The sequence below is a fragment of the Anomaloglossus baeobatrachus genome, unplaced genomic scaffold (assembly GCF_048569485.1).
Source record: "Anomaloglossus baeobatrachus isolate aAnoBae1 unplaced genomic scaffold, aAnoBae1.hap1 Scaffold_3251, whole genome shotgun sequence".
Taxonomy (NCBI): Eukaryota; Metazoa; Chordata; class Amphibia; order Anura; family Aromobatidae; genus Anomaloglossus; species Anomaloglossus baeobatrachus.
In genome coordinates, this window is record NW_027442641.1 from 1 (window position 1) to 15244 (window position 15244).

The following is a 15244-nucleotide window of genomic DNA, read 5'->3' on the forward strand; positions in this document are numbered from 1 at the left end:
CAGGTAACTTTCTTTGGAGTGGAAGCGGAGAGATCGCACCAGATGCCAATTCTAGATGTTATCACACCTGTGGTCACTGCAGCAGCAGGTGAATCCACTTTGTCCAAAAGGGATCTATTCCATTCAATTGCAAATGATCTAGATAAGACAGAGAACTGCAGCACGGGGACATAGCCGAGTTGGTCAGGTTGAGTGGTGATGAGTTTGCTATTTGGATGAATAAAGAAAGTCAAAAGTGTGAAAGATAAAAAACAAAAGGAGGAAGTGTGAAAAGTGAATGGGCCAAATTGAGGTGCATATGAAGACGTATGCTTTCTTCCAATTCATTAAATCGGGCTAATATGAATCAGGTGAATTGAGTTCTGCTTTTGGAAACTGGGTTAAGAAGGGGTGCACCGTTCCTGGAGGTACTGCAATACCAGGTCAATGCGTGGAGTGGACAGAGCAAGCTCTTTTTCCATCTCCCTGTTCTAAAAATCCATTTAATATATGGTCCCCAGATAGGGACGTATCAGATATTAAACTGATAAGAACAGATACTACACTTGATCTTAGCCAAAAGGCCGAGAAGCGATAACCAGAATTGGTTTGGGCCTCGAGTGGCACCCTGGCCTATGCCGGACACATCTTAGGGAGAGAGAGCGAGAGGGAGACAAACCCACGCCTACACAAGACATTTTGTCACCCAAGCCAACCCTTGAAAAGGCTGCTTTGCAGAGCCAAAACAAGAAGAATGGTGCGTTTTGCAGCCGCCGCCCACTGCAATGAATCTGAATAACTCCTCCTTTAGGGCGCAAGCAACTCCCCTCCCCCTTGCAGTCTTTCCAATTCACGATACAAAAAGACGGACAGGACAGGTTGCCTGACTTTCCGTCACCTGCCACCCTTTGCCATCCTTACCCGTAGAAAGCCCTTTCATCATCCCCAAACCCTAATCTTTTCCCTTTCCTTCCCAGCCCCCAAACCCTGCCCTCTGTACCTTTCTCACCACCCGCTTCCCTTCTCCTGTCATCCCCCTACCACCCGGGAAAAAAAGAGATTGCCCCCTCCTTCCACTAGCCCACCCTCCCACCCAAAGAACAAACTTCTTCTGCGCAGCTTGTTTTCTAGGCAGCAGCGCTATTGTGATGTCATCGGGGGGCATTGTGACAAGCCGCCAGTGTTCCGTCTCTTCATGTTGTGCACAGTTCAAACGGAAAATACATCAACAGGCAGACTACAGAAAAGCTTACTATCAAAGGTTAGAGGGGGGCTTTCTCAGAGGGCTTTTTACAGTTTTTCTATTCCCAATTAGCCGTTTAAGTGTACTTATTGAAAGTAGTAATTCTTTCATAGGCCGCCCTTTCTTAGTATTTGACGTTCCTTATATTGCGGTATGAGGCTTCGCAGTAGGTTGCAAACATTCATCACCCATGACTGTCCCCAATTGAGCTCAGAAGCTCAATGTCTATCATGACCTCTCTTTTAGAATGTCCAAGAGCAAGCAAACTATTCCTCCAGGAGAGGGCGCCAACAGACTACTAAAGAGATCATCATTACTCAAAGAAAACCCCAAAAACCAATGCATGATAGGAATAAACAGGTAACTTTTCTTTGGAGTGGAAGCGGAGAGATCGCACCAGATGCCAATTCTAGATGTTATCACACCTGTGGTCACTGCAGCAGCAGGTGAATCCACTTTGTCCAAAAGGGATCTATTCCATTCAATTGCAAATGATCTAGATAAGACAGAGAACTGCAGCACGGGGACATAGCCGAGTTGGTCAGGTTGAGTGGTGATGAGTTTGCTATTTGGATGAATAAAGAAAGTCAAAAGTGTGAAAGATAAAAAAACAAAAGGAGGAAGTGTGAAAAGTGAATGGGCCAAATTGAGGTGCATATGAAGACGTATGCTTTCTTCCAATTCATTAAATCGGGCTAATATGAATCAGGTGAATTGAGTTCTGCTTTTGGAAACTGGGTTAAGAAGGGGTGCACCGTTCCTGGAGGTACTGCAATACCAGGTCAATGCGTGGAGTGGACAGAGCAAGCTCTTTTTCCATCTCCCTGTTCTAAAAATCCATTTAATATATGGTCCCCAGATAGGGGACGTATCAGATATTAAACTGATAAGAACAGATACTACACTTGATCTTAGCCAAAAGGCCGAGAAGCGATAACCAGAATTGGTTTGGGCCTCGAGTGGCACCCTGGCCTATGCCGGACACATCTTAGGGAGAGAGAGCGAGAGGGAGACAAACCCACGCCTACACAAGACATTTTGTCACCCAAGCCAACCCTTGAAAAGGCTGCTTTGCAGAGCCAAAACAAGAAGAATGGTGCGTTTTGCAGCCGCCGCCCACTTGCAATGAATCTGAATAACTCCTCCTTTAGGGCGCAAGCAACTCCCCTCCCCCTTGCAGTCTTTCCAATTCACGATACAAAAAGACGGACAGGACAGGTTGCCTGACTTTCCGTCACTGCCACCCTTTGCCATCCTTACCCGTAGAAAGCCCTTTCATCATCCCCAAACCCTAATCTTTTCCCTTTCCTTCCCAGCCCCAAACCCTGCCCTCTGTACCTTTCTCACCACCCGCTTCCCATCTCCTGTCATCCCCCTACCACCCGGGAAAAAAATAGATTGCCCCCTCCTTCCACTAGCCCACCCTCCCACCCAAAGAACAACTTCTTCTGCGCAGCTTGTTTTCTAGGCAGCAGCGCTATTGTGATGTCATCGGGGGGCATTGTGACAAGCCGCCAGTGTTCCGTCTCTTCATGTTGTGCACAGTTCAAACGGAAAATACATCAACAGGCAGACTACAGAAAAGCTTACTATCAAAGGGTTAGAGGGGGGCTTTCTCAGAGGGCTTTTTACAGTTTTTCTATTCCCAATTAGCCGTTTAAGTGTACTTATTGAAAGTAGTAATTCTTTCATAGGCCGCCCTTTCTTAGTATTTGACGTTCCTTATATTGCGGTATGAGGCTTCGCAGTAGGTTGCAAACATTCATCACCCATGACTGTCCCCAATTGAGCTCAGAAGCTCAATGTCTATCATGACCTCTCTTTTAGAATGTCCAAGAGCAAGCAAACTATTCCTCCAGGAGAGGGCGCCAACAGACTACTAAAGAGATCATCATTACTCAAAGAAAACCCCAAAAACCAATGCATGATAGGAATAAACAGGTAACTTTCTTTGGAGTGGAAGCGGAGAGATCGCACCAGATGCCAATTCTAGATGTTATCACACCTGTGGTCACTGCAGCAGCAGGTGAATCCACTTTGTCCAAAGGGATCTATTCCATTCAATTGCAAATGATCTAGATAAGACAGAGAACTGCAGCACGGGGACATAGCCGAGTTGGTCAGGTTGAGTGGTGATGAGTTTGCTATTTGGATGAATAAAGAAAGTCAAAAGTGTGAAAGATAAAAAACAAAAGGAGGAAGTGTGAAAAGTGAATGGGCCAAATTGAGGTGCATATGAAGACGTATGCTTTCTTCCAATTCATTAAATCGGGCTAATATGAATCAGGTGAATTGAGTTCTGCTTTTGGAAACTGGGTTAAGAAGGGGTGCACCGTTCCTGGAGGTACTGCAATACCAGGTCAATGCGTGGAGTGGACAGAGCAAGCTCTTTTTCCATCTCCCTGTTCTAAAAATCCATTTAATATATGGTCCCCAGATAGGGGACGTATCAGATATTAAACTGATAAGAACAGATACTACACTTGATCTTAGCCAAAAGGCCGAGAAGCGATAACCAGAATTGGTTTGGGCCTCGAGTGGCACCCTGGCCTATGCCGGACACATCTTAGGGAGAGAGAGCGAGAGGGAGACAAACCCACGCCTACACAAGACATTTTGTCACCCAAGCCAACCCTTGAAAAGGCTGCTTTGCAGAGCCAAAACAAGAAGAATGGTGCGTTTTGCAGCCGCCGCCCACGTGCAATGAATCTGAATAACTCCTCCTTTAGGGCGCAAGCAACTCCCCTCCCCCTTGCAGTCTTTCCAATTCACGATACAAAAAGACGGACAGGACAGGTTGCCTGACTTTCCGTCACTGCCACCCTTTGCCATCCTTACCCGTAGAAAGCCCTTTCATCATCCCCAAACCCTAATCTTTTCCCTTTCCTTCCCAGCCCCCAAACCCTGCCCTCTGTACCTTTCTCACCACCCGCTTCCCTTCTCCTGTCATCCCCCTACCACCCGGGAAAAAAAGAGATTGCCCCCTCCTTCCACTAGCCCACCCTCCCACCCAAAGAACAACTTCTTCTGCGCAGCTTGTTTTCTAGGCAGCAGCGCTATTGTGATGTCATCGGGGGGCATTGTGACAAGCCGCCAGTGTTCCGTCTCTTCATGTTGTGCACAGTTCAAACGGAAAATACATCAACAGGCAGACTACAGAAAAGCTTACTATCAAAGGTTAGAGGGGGGCTTTCTCAGAGGGCTTTTTACAGTTTTTCTATTCCCAATTAGCCGTTTAAGTGTACTTATTGAAAGTAGTAATTCTTTCATAGGCCGCCCTTTCTTAGTATTTGACGTTCCTTATATTGCGGTATGAGGCTTCGCAGTAGGTTGCAAACATTCATCACCCATGACTGTCCCCAATTGAGCTCAGAAGCTCAATGTCTATCATGACCTCTCTTTTAGAATGTCCAAGAGCAAGCAAACTATTCCTCCAGGAGAGGGCGCCAACAGACTACTAAAGAGATCATCATTACTCAAAGAAAACCCCAAAAACCAATGCATGATAGGAATAAACAGGTAACTTTCTTTGGAGTGGAAGCGGAGAGATCGCACCAGATGCCAATTCTAGATGTTATCACACCTGTGGTCACTGCAGCAGCAGGTGAATCCACTTTGTCCAAAAGGGATCTATTCCATTCAATTGCAAATGATCTAGATAAGACAGAGAACTGCAGCACGGGGACATAGCCGAGTTGGTCAGGTTGAGTGGTGATGAGTTTGCTATTTGGATGAATAAAGAAAGTCAAAAGTGTGAAAGATAAAAAACAAAAGGAGGAAGTGTGAAAAGTGAATGGGCCAAATTGAGGTGCATATGAAGACGTATGCTTTCTTCCAATTCATTAAATCGGGCTAATATGAATCAGGTGAATTGAGTTCTGCTTTTGGAAACTGGGTTAAGAAGGGGTGCACCGTTCCTGGAGGTACTGCAATACCAGGTCAATGCGTGGAGTGGACAGAGCAAGCTCTTTTTCCATCTCCCTGTTCTAAAAATCCATTTAATATATGGTCCCCAGATAGGGGACGTATCAGATATTAAACTGATAAGAACAGATACTACACTTGATCTTAGCCAAAAGGCCGAGAAGCGATAACCAGAATTGGTTTGGGCCTCGAGTGGCACCCTGGCCTATGCCGGACACATCTTAGGGAGAGAGAGCGAGAGGGAGACAAACCCACGCCTACACAAGACATTTTGTCACCCAAGCCAACCCTTGAAAAGGCTGCTTTGCAGAGCCAAAACAAGAAGAATGGTGCGTTTTGCAGCCGCCGCCCACTGCAATGAATCTGAATAACTCCTCCTTTAGGGCGCAAGCAACTCCCCTCCCCCTTGCAGTCTTTCCAATTCACGATACAAAAAGACGGACAGGACAGGTTGCCTGACTTTCCGTCACTGCCACCCTTTGCCATCCTTACCCGTAGAAAGCCCTTTCATCATCCCCAAACCCTAATCTTTTCCCTTTCCTTCCCAGCCCCCAAACCCTGCCCTCTGTACCTTTCTCACCACCCGCTTCCCTTCTCCTGTCATCCCCCTACCACCCGGGAAAAAAAGAGATTGCCCCCTCCTTCCACTAGCCCACCCTCCCACCCAAAGAACAACTTCTTCTGCGCAGCTTGTTTTCTAGGCAGCAGCGCTATTGTGATGTCATCGGGGGGCATTGTGACAAGCCGCCAGTGTTCCGTCTCTTCATGTTGTGCACAGTTCAAACGGAAAATACATCAACAGGCAGACTACAGAAAAGCTTACTATCAAAGGTTAGAGGGGGGCTTTCTCAGAGGGCTTTTTACAGTTTTTCTATTCCCAATTAGCCGTTTAAGTGTACTTATTGAAAGTAGTAATTCTTTCATAGGCCGCCCTTTCTTAGTATTTGACGTTCCTTATATTGCGGTATGAGGCTTCGCAGTAGGTTGCAAACATTCATCACCCATGACTGTCCCCAATTGAGCTCAGAAGCTCAATGTCTATCATGACCTCTCTTTTAGAATGTCCAAGAGCAAGCAAACTATTCCTCCAGGAGAGGGCGCCAACAGACTACTAAAGAGATCATCATTACTCAAAGAAAACCCCAAAAACCAATGCATGATAGGAATAAACAGGTAACTTTCTTTGGAGTGGAAGCGGAGAGATCGCACCAGATGCCAATTCTAGATGTTATCACACCTGTGGTCACTGCAGCAGCAGGTGAATCCACTTTGTCCAAAAGGGATCTATTCCATTCAATTGCAAATGATCTAGATAAGACAGAGAACTGCAGCACGGGGACATAGCCGAGTTGGTCAGGTTGAGTGGTGATGAGTTTGCTATTTGGATGAATAAAGAAAGTCAAAAGTGTGAAAGATAAAAAACAAAAGGAGGAAGTGTGAAAAGTGAATGGGCCAAATTGAGGTGCATATGAAGACGTATGCTTTCTTCCAATTCATTAAATCGGGCTAATATGAATCAGGTGAATTGAGTTCTGCTTTTGGAAACTGGGTTAAGAAGGGGTGCACCGTTCCTGGAGGTACTGCAATACCAGGTCAATGCGTGGAGTGGACAGAGCAAGCTCTTTTTCCATCTCCCTGTTCTAAAAATCCATTTAATATATGGTCCCCAGATAGGGGACGTATCAGATATTAAACTGATAAGAACAGATACTACACTTGATCTTAGCCAAAAGGCCGAGAAGCGATAACCAGAATTGGTTTGGGCCTCGAGTGGCACCCTGGCCTATGCCGGACACATCTTAGGGAGAGAGAGCGAGAGGGAGACAAACCCACGCCTACACAAGACATTTTGTCACCCAAGCCAACCCTTGAAAAGGCTGCTTTGCAGAGCCAAAACAAGAAGAATGGTGCGTTTTGCAGCCGCCGCCCACTGCAATGAATCTGAATAACTCCTCCTTTAGGGCGCAAGCAACTCCCCTCCCCCTTGCAGTCTTTCCAATTCACGATACAAAAAGACGGACAGGACAGGTTGCCTGACTTTCCGTCACTGCCACCCTTTGCCATCCTTACCCGTAGAAAGCCCTTTCATCATCCCCAAACCCTAATCTTTTCCCTTTCCTTCCCAGCCCCCAAACCCTGCCCTCTGTACCTTTCTCACCACCCGCTTCCCTTCTCCTGTCATCCCCCTACCACCCGGGAAAAAAAGAGATTGCCCCCTCCTTCCACTAGCCCACCCTCCCACCCAAAGAACAACTTCTTCTGCGCAGCTTGTTTTCTAGGCAGCAGCGCTATTGTGATGTCATCGGGGGGCATTGTGACAAGCCGCCAGTGTTCCGTCTCTTCATGTTGTGCACAGTTCAAACGGAAAATACATCAACAGGCAGACTACAGAAAAGCTTACTATCAAAGGTTAGAGGGGGGCTTTCTCAGAGGGCTTTTTACAGTTTTTCTATTCCCAATTAGCCGTTTAAGTGTACTTATTGAAAGTAGTAATTCTTTCATAGGCCGCCCTTTCTTAGTATTTGACGTTCCTTATATTGCGGTATGAGGCTTCGCAGTAGGTTGCAAACATTCATCACCCATGACTGTCCCCAATTGAGCTCAGAAGCTCAATGTCTATCATGACCTCTCTTTTAGAATGTCCAAGAGCAAGCAAACTATTCCTCCAGGAGAGGGCGCCAACAGACTACTAAAGAGATCATCATTACTCAAAGAAAACCCCAAAAACCAATGCATGATAGGAATAAACAGGTAACTTTCTTTGGAGTGGAAGCGGAGAGATCGCACCAGATGCCAATTCTAGATGTTATCACACCTGTGGTCACTGCAGCAGCAGGTGAATCCACTTTGTCCAAAAGGGATCTATTCCATTCAATTGCAAATGATCTAGATAAGACAGAGAACTGCAGCACGGGGACATAGCCGAGTTGGTCAGGTTGAGTGGTGATGAGTTTGCTATTTGGATGAATAAAGAAAGTCAAAAGTGTGAAAGATAAAAAACAAAAGGAGGAAGTGTGAAAAGTGAATGGGCCAAATTGAGGTGCATATGAAGACGTATGCTTTCTTCCAATTCATTAAATCGGGCTAATATGAATCAGGTGAATTGAGTTCTGCTTTTGGAAACTGGGTTAAGAAGGGGTGCACCGTTCCTGGAGGTACTGCAATACCAGGTCAATGCGTGGAGTGGACAGAGCAAGCTCTTTTTCCATCTCCCTGTTCTAAAAATCCATTTAATATATGGTCCCCAGATAGGGGACGTATCAGATATTAAACTGATAAGAACAGATACTACACTTGATCTTAGCCAAAAGGCCGAGAAGCGATAACCAGAATTGGTTTGGGCCTCGAGTGGCACCCTGGCCTATGCCGGACACATCTTAGGGAGAGAGAGCGAGAGGGAGACAAACCCACGCCTACACAAGACATTTTGTCACCCAAGCCAACCCTTGAAAAGGCTGCTTTGCAGAGCCAAAACAAGAAGAATGGTGCGTTTTGCAGCCGCCGCCCACTGCAATGAATCTGAATAACTCCTCCTTTAGGGCGCAAGCAACTCCCCTCCCCCTTGCAGTCTTTCCAATTCACGATACAAAAAGACGGACAGGACAGGTTGCCTGACTTTCCGTCACTGCCACCCTTTGCCATCCTTACCCGTAGAAAGCCCTTTCATCATCCCCAAACCCTAATCTTTTCCCTTTCCTTCCCAGCCCCCAAACCCTGCCCTCTGTACCTTTCTCACCACCCGCTTCCCTTCTCCTGTCATCCCCCTACCACCCGGGAAAAAAAGAGATTGCCCCCTCCTTCCACTAGCCCACCCTCCCACCCAAAGAACAACTTCTTCTGCGCAGCTTGTTTTCTAGGCAGCAGCGCTATTGTGATGTCATCGGGGGGCATTGTGACAAGCCGCCAGTGTTCCGTCTCTTCATGTTGTGCACAGTTCAAACGGAAAATACATCAACAGGCAGACTACAGAAAAGCTTACTATCAAAGGTTAGAGGGGGGCTTTCTCAGAGGGCTTTTTACAGTTTTTCTATTCCCAATTAGCCGTTTAAGTGTACTTATTGAAAGTAGTAATTCTTTCATAGGCCGCCCTTTCTTAGTATTTGACGTTCCTTATATTGCGGTATGAGGCTTCGCAGTAGGTTGCAAACATTCATCACCCATGACTGTCCCCAATTGAGCTCAGAAGCTCAATGTCTATCATGACCTCTCTTTTAGAATGTCCAAGAGCAAGCAAACTATTCCTCCAGGAGAGGGCGCCAACAGACTACTAAAGAGATCATCATTACTCAAAGAAAACCCCAAAAACCAATGCATGATAGGAATAAACAGGTAACTTTCTTTGGAGTGGAAGCGGAGAGATCGCACCAGATGCCAATTCTAGATGTTATCACACCTGTGGTCACTGCAGCAGCAGGTGAATCCACTTTGTCCAAAAGGGATCTATTCCATTCAATTGCAAATGATCTAGATAAGACAGAGAACTGCAGCACGGGGACATAGCCGAGTTGGTCAGGTTGAGTGGTGATGAGTTTGCTATTTGGATGAATAAAGAAAGTCAAAAGTGTGAAAGATAAAAAACAAAAGGAGGAAGTGTGAAAAGTGAATGGGCCAAATTGAGGTGCATATGAAGACGTATGCTTTCTTCCAATTCATTAAATCGGGCTAATATGAATCAGGTGAATTGAGTTCTGCTTTTGGAAACTGGGTTAAGAAGGGGTGCACCGTTCCTGGAGGTACTGCAATACCAGGTCAATGCGTGGAGTGGACAGAGCAAGCTCTTTTTCCATCTCCCTGTTCTAAAAATCCATTTAATATATGGTCCCCAGATAGGGGACGTATCAGATATTAAACTGATAAGAACAGATACTACACTTGATCTTAGCCAAAAGGCCGAGAAGCGATAACCAGAATTGGTTTGGGCCTCGAGTGGCACCCTGGCCTATGCCGGACACATCTTAGGGAGAGAGAGCGAGAGGGAGACAAACCCACGCCTACACAAGACATTTTGTCACCCAAGCCAACCCTTGAAAAGGCTGCTTTGCAGAGCCAAAACAAGAAGAATAGTGCGTTTTGCAGCCGCCGCCCACTGCAATGAATCTGAATAACTCCTCCTTTAGGGCGCAAGCAACTCCCCTCCCCCTTGCAGTCTTTCCAATTCACGATACAAAAAGACGGACAGGACAGGTTGCCTGACTTTCCGTCACTGCCACCCTTTGCCATCCTTACCCGTAGAAAGCCCTTTCATCATCCCCAAACCCTAATCTTTTCCCTTTCCTTCCCAGCCCCCAAACCCTGCCCTCTGTACCTTTCTCACCACCCGCTTCCCTTCTCCTGTCATCCCCCTACCACCCGGGAAAAAAAGAGATTGCCCCCTCCTTCCACTAGCCCACCCTCCCACCCAAAGAACAACTTCTTCTGCGCAGCTTGTTTTCTAGGCAGCAGCGCTATTGTGATGTCATCGGGGGGCATTGTGACAAGCCGCCAGTGTTCCGTCTCTTCATGTTGTGCACAGTTCAAACGGAAAATACATCAACAGGCAGACTACAGAAAAGCTTACTATCAAAGGTTAGAGGGGGGCTTTCTCAGAGGGCTTTTTACAGTTTTTCTATTCCCAATTAGCCGTTTAAGTGTACTTATTGAAAGTAGTAATTCTTTCATAGGCCGCCCTTTCTTAGTATTTGACGTTCCTTATATTGCGGTATGAGGCTTCGCAGTAGGTTGCAAACATTCATCACCCATGACTGTCCCCAATTGAGCTCAGAAGCTCAATGTCTATCATGACCTCTCTTTTAGAATGTCCAAGAGCAAGCAAACTATTCCTCCAGGAGAGGGCGCCAACAGACTACTAAAGAGATCATCATTACTCAAAGAAAACCCCAAAAACCAATGCATGATAGGAATAAACAGGTAACTTTCTTTGGAGTGGAAGCGGAGAGATCGCACCAGATGCCAATTCTAGATGTTATCACACCTGTGGTCACTGCAGCAGCAGGTGAATCCACTTTGTCCAAAAGGGATCTATTCCATTCAATTGCAAATGATCTAGATAAGACAGAGAACTGCAGCACGGGGACATAGCCGAGTTGGTCAGGTTGAGTGGTGATGAGTTTGCTATTTGGATGAATAAAGAAAGTCAAAAGTGTGAAAGATAAAAAACAAAAGGAGGAAGTGTGAAAAGTGAATGGGCCAAATTGAGGTGCATATGAAGACGTATGCTTTCTTCCAATTCATTAAATCGGGCTAATATGAATCAGGTGAATTGAGTTCTGCTTTTGGAAACTGGGTTAAGAAGGGGTGCACCGTTCCTGGAGGTACTGCAATACCAGGTCAATGCGTGGAGTGGACAGAGCAAGCTCTTTTTCCATCTCCCTGTTCTAAAAATCCATTTAATATATGGTCCCCAGATAGGGGACGTATCAGATATTAAACTGATAAGAACAGATACTACACTTGATCTTAGCCAAAAGGCCGAGAAGCGATAACCAGAATTGGTTTGGGCCTCGAGTGGCACCCTGGCCTATGCCGGACACATCTTAGGGAGAGAGAGCGAGAGGGAGACAAACCCACGCCTACACAAGACATTTTGTCACCCAAGCCAACCCTTGAAAAGGCTGCTTTGCAGAGCCAAAACAAGAAGAATGGTGCGTTTTGCAGCCGCCGCCCACTGCAATGAATCTGAATAACTCCTCCTTTAGGGCGCAAGCAACTCCCCTCCCCCTTGCAGTCTTTCCAATTCACGATACAAAAAGACGGACAGGACAGGTTGCCTGACTTTCCGTCACTGCCACCCTTTGCCATCCTTACCCGTAGAAAGCCCTTTCATCATCCCCAAACCCTAATCTTTTCCCTTTCCTTCCCAGCCCCCAAACCCTGCCCTCTGTACCTTTCTCACCACCCGCTTCCCTTCTCCTGTCATCCCCCTACCACCCGGGAAAAAAAGAGATTGCCCCCTCCTTCCACTAGCCCACCCTCCCACCCAAAGAACAACTTCTTCTGCGCAGCTTGTTTTCTAGGCAGCAGCGCTATTGTGATGTCATCGGGGGGCATTGTGACAAGCCGCCAGTGTTCCGTCTCTTCATGTTGTGCACAGTTCAAACGGAAAATACATCAACAGGCAGACTACAGAAAAGCTTACTATCAAAGGTTAGAGGGGGGCTTTCTCAGAGGGCTTTTTACAGTTTTTCTATTCCCAATTAGCCGTTTAAGTGTACTTATTGAAAGTAGTAATTCTTTCATAGGCCGCCCTTTCTTAGTATTTGACGTTCCTTATATTGCGGTATGAGGCTTCGCAGTAGGTTGCAAACATTCATCACCCATGACTGTCCCCAATTGAGCTCAGAAGCTCAATGTCTATCATGACCTCTCTTTTAGAATGTCCAAGAGCAAGCAAACTATTCCTCCAGGAGAGGGCGCCAACAGACTACTAAAGAGATCATCATTACTCAAAGAAAACCCCAAAAACCAATGCATGATAGGAATAAACAGGTAACTTTCTTTGGAGTGGAAGCGGAGAGATCGCACCAGATGCCAATTCTAGATGTTATCACACCTGTGGTCACTGCAGCAGCAGGTGAATCCACTTTGTCCAAAAGGGATCTATTCCATTCAATTGCAAATGATCTAGATAAGACAGAGAACTGCAGCACGGGGACATAGCCGAGTTGGTCAGGTTGAGTGGTGATGAGTTTGCTATTTGGATGAATAAAGAAAGTCAAAAGTGTGAAAGATAAAAAACAAAAGGAGGAAGTGTGAAAAGTGAATGGGCCAAATTGAGGTGCATATGAAGACGTATGCTTTCTTCCAATTCATTAAATCGGGCTAATATGAATCAGGTGAATTGAGTTCTGCTTTTGGAAACTGGGTTAAGAAGGGGTGCACCGTTCCTGGAGGTACTGCAATACCAGGTCAATGCGTGGAGTGGACAGAGCAAGCTCTTTTTCCATCTCCCTGTTCTAAAAATCCATTTAATATATGGTCCCCAGATAGGGGACGTATCAGATATTAAACTGATAAGAACAGATACTACACTTGATCTTAGCCAAAAGGCCGAGAAGCGATAACCAGAATTGGTTTGGGCCTCGAGTGGCACCCTGGCCTATGCCGGACACATCTTAGGGAGAGAGAGCGAGAGGGAGACAAACCCACGCCTACACAAGACATTTTGTCACCCAAGCCAACCCTTGAAAAGGCTGCTTTGCAGAGCCAAAACAAGAAGAATGGTGCGTTTTGCAGCCGCCGCCCACTGCAATGAATCTGAATAACTCCTCCTTTAGGGCGCAAGCAACTCCCCTCCCCCTTGCAGTCTTTCCAATTCACGATACAAAAAGACGGACAGGACAGGTTGCCTGACTTTCCGTCACTGCCACCCTTTGCCATCCTTACCCGTAGAAAGCCCTTTCATCATCCCCAAACCCTAATCTTTTCCCTTTCCTTCCCAGCCCCCAAACCCTGCCCTCTGTACCTTTCTCACCACCCGCTTCCCTTCTCCTGTCATCCCCCTACCACCCGGGAAAAAAAGAGATTGCCCCCTCCTTCCACTAGCCCACCCTCCCACCCAAAGAACAACTTCTTCTGCGCAGCTTGTTTTCTAGGCAGCAGCGCTATTGTGATGTCATCGGGGGGCATTGTGACAAGCCGCCAGTGTTCCGTCTCTTCATGTTGTGCACAGTTCAAACGGAAAATACATCAACAGGCAGACTACAGAAAAGCTTACTATCAAAGGTTAGAGGGGGGCTTTCTCAGAGGGCTTTTTACAGTTTTTCTATTCCCAATTAGCCGTTTAAGTGTACTTATTGAAAGTAGTAATTCTTTCATAGGCCGCCCTTTCTTAGTATTTGACGTTCCTTATATTGCGGTATGAGGCTTCGCAGTAGGTTGCAAACATTCATCACCCATGACTGTCCCCAATTGAGCTCAGAAGCTCAATGTCTATCATGACCTCTCTTTTAGAATGTCCAAGAGCAAGCAAACTATTCCTCCAGGAGAGGGCGCCAACAGACTACTAAAGAGATCATCATTACTCAAAGAAAACCCCAAAAACCAATGCATGATAGGAATAAACAGGTAACTTTCTTTGGAGTGGAAGCGGAGAGATCGCACCAGATGCCAATTCTAGATGTTATCACACCTGTGGTCACTGCAGCAGCAGGTGAATCCACTTTGTCCAAAAGGGATCTATTCCATTCAATTGCAAATGATCTAGATAAGACAGAGAACTGCAGCACGGGGACATAGCCGAGTTGGTCAGGTTGAGTGGTGATGAGTTTGCTATTTGGATGAATAAAGAAAGTCAAAAGTGTGAAAGATAAAAAACAAAAGGAGGAAGTGTGAAAAGTGAATGGGCCAAATTGAGGTGCATATGAAGACGTATGCTTTCTTCCAATTCATTAAATCGGGCTAATATGAATCAGGTGAATTGAGTTCTGCTTTTGGAAACTGGGTTAAGAAGGGGTGCACCGTTCCTGGAGGTACTGCAATACCAGGTCAATGCGTGGAGTGGACAGAGCAAGCTCTTTTTCCATCTCCCTGTTCTAAAAATCCATTTAATATATGGTCCCCAGATAGGGGACGTATCAGATATTAAACTGATAAGAACAGATACTACACTTGATCTTAGCCAAAAGGCCGAGAAGCGATAACCAGAATTGGTTTGGGCCTCGAGTGGCACCCTGGCCTATGCCGGACACATCTTAGGGAGAGAGAGCGAGAGGGAGACAAACCCACGCCTACACAAGACATTTTGTCACCCAAGCCAACCCTTGAAAAGGCTGCTTTGCAGAGCCAAAACAAGAAGAATGGTGCGTTTTGCAGCCGCCGCCCACTGCAATGAATCTGAATAACTCCTCCTTTAGGGCGCAAGCAACTCCCCTCCCCCTTGCAGTCTTTCCAATTCACGATACAAAAAGACGGACAGGACAGGTTGCCTGACTTTCCGTCACTGCCACCCTTTGCCATCCTTACCCGTAGAAAGCCCTTTCATCATCCCCAAACCCTAATCTTTTCCCTTTCCTTCCCAGCCCCCAAACCCTGCCCTCTGTACCTTTCTCACCACCCGCTTCCCTTCTCCTGTCATCCCCCTACCACCCGGGAAAAAAAGAG

At 46.4% G+C, this 15244-nt stretch overlaps 10 non-coding genes across 10 annotated transcripts; all 10 read right to left on the reverse strand.

Moving 5' to 3' along the window:
* Positions 1-385: 385 nt before the first annotated feature.
* LOC142270198 (U2 spliceosomal RNA) lies at positions 386-575 on the reverse strand. The gene has a single exon (XR_012735537.1). It is a non-coding gene; the product is annotated as a U2 spliceosomal RNA (small nuclear RNA).
* Positions 576-1966: 1391 nt separating this feature from the next.
* Positions 1967-2157, reverse strand: LOC142270195 (U2 spliceosomal RNA). Its single transcript, XR_012735534.1, has one exon. It is a non-coding gene; the product is annotated as a U2 spliceosomal RNA (small nuclear RNA).
* Positions 2158-3544: 1387 nt separating this feature from the next.
* Positions 3545-3735, reverse strand: LOC142270216 (U2 spliceosomal RNA). The gene has a single exon (XR_012735550.1). It is a non-coding gene; the product is annotated as a U2 spliceosomal RNA (small nuclear RNA).
* A 1388-nt stretch (positions 3736-5123) lies between these two features.
* Positions 5124-5314, reverse strand: LOC142270228 (U2 spliceosomal RNA). Its single transcript, XR_012735561.1, has one exon. It is a non-coding gene; the product is annotated as a U2 spliceosomal RNA (small nuclear RNA).
* A 1387-nt stretch (positions 5315-6701) lies between these two features.
* LOC142270240 (U2 spliceosomal RNA) lies at positions 6702-6892 on the reverse strand. The gene has a single exon (XR_012735572.1). It is a non-coding gene; the product is annotated as a U2 spliceosomal RNA (small nuclear RNA).
* A 1387-nt stretch (positions 6893-8279) lies between these two features.
* Positions 8280-8470, reverse strand: LOC142270252 (U2 spliceosomal RNA). Its single transcript, XR_012735583.1, has one exon. It is a non-coding gene; the product is annotated as a U2 spliceosomal RNA (small nuclear RNA).
* A 1387-nt stretch (positions 8471-9857) lies between these two features.
* LOC142270202 (U2 spliceosomal RNA) lies at positions 9858-10048 on the reverse strand. The gene has a single exon (XR_012735540.1). It is a non-coding gene; the product is annotated as a U2 spliceosomal RNA (small nuclear RNA).
* Positions 10049-11435: 1387 nt separating this feature from the next.
* On the reverse strand, positions 11436-11626 carry LOC142270206 (U2 spliceosomal RNA). The gene has a single exon (XR_012735541.1). It is a non-coding gene; the product is annotated as a U2 spliceosomal RNA (small nuclear RNA).
* Positions 11627-13013: 1387 nt separating this feature from the next.
* Positions 13014-13204, reverse strand: LOC142270207 (U2 spliceosomal RNA). Its single transcript, XR_012735542.1, has one exon. It is a non-coding gene; the product is annotated as a U2 spliceosomal RNA (small nuclear RNA).
* Positions 13205-14591: 1387 nt separating this feature from the next.
* LOC142270208 (U2 spliceosomal RNA) lies at positions 14592-14782 on the reverse strand. The gene has a single exon (XR_012735543.1). It is a non-coding gene; the product is annotated as a U2 spliceosomal RNA (small nuclear RNA).
* Positions 14783-15244: the final 462 nt, after the last annotated feature.